General features: G+C 39.3%; 1 protein-coding gene across 1 annotated transcript in view; it reads right to left on the bottom strand.

Annotated features, from left to right (window-relative positions):
• The window catches only part of adgrv1 (adhesion G protein-coupled receptor V1), a 106,014-nt gene that overhangs the window by 12,817 nt on the left and 92,423 nt on the right, over window positions 1-774 (bottom strand). The window lies entirely within an intron of this gene.

Consider the following 774-nt stretch of genomic DNA (forward strand, 5'->3'; position numbering starts at 1 on the left):
ACACACACACACTTACACGTACCAGCCTACTAGCCTAAATCATCAATATTTTATTTGTGGTAACTTCCAGGAACCTCTCTGATGTTACAATCCAAGAAATGCAAACAGATTGACAAACTACCACACAGAAGAAGAAAAAATCTGTTAATTAAAAATAACACATCCTGATATTATTATTGCGCCCTGATACACCCTCAAATCCCTGCGTTTTCTCCTGGCTCAGTGTGCATACTTTCAAAACAGCAACATTTTCTTGGAAGTAATAGGTAATAGGTAATAGGGAGAGTGTTAAATAAGATGGAAATTAACATCAAATCAGTACATTAATCTTTTTGGTACAGTGTATAGCCGAGAGGAAAGGAAAGCAAGTGGGGAGATGCTGCTGTGGATTGAGTGTAGGAGTATAATAACTGTATAAATGAACAAATAATCAAGGACAGGTTAGATAGGTACGGAAGCACGTCAACAAACAAAAAGACAAACAAGTGAATGAGCTCACCAGCAAGCAGTTAAAGATGACGTAGAGGATGAGCATCCACAGGTACCTGTAGCCCATATGGAGTCCTGCCCACAACCAGACCAGGGAGATGAGCAGGAACAGGTAGAGGACCAGCGGCACCTCTGGAGCGAAAAATAACAACAGCGGAGGTTAAATAAAGTACATAACTACTGAAAAATCTGGTTGATATGATTTGATCAGAATCAGCTTTATTGGCCATGTATAGGTATACATACAAGGAATTTGACTGTTTTTTCTGTTGCTCTCAATGTACA

Source organism: Anarrhichthys ocellatus, unplaced genomic scaffold (assembly GCF_004355925.1).
Source record: "Anarrhichthys ocellatus isolate YVR2014 unplaced genomic scaffold, GSC_Weel_1.0 scaffold9, whole genome shotgun sequence".
NCBI lineage: Eukaryota > Metazoa > Chordata > Actinopteri > Perciformes > Anarhichadidae > Anarrhichthys > Anarrhichthys ocellatus.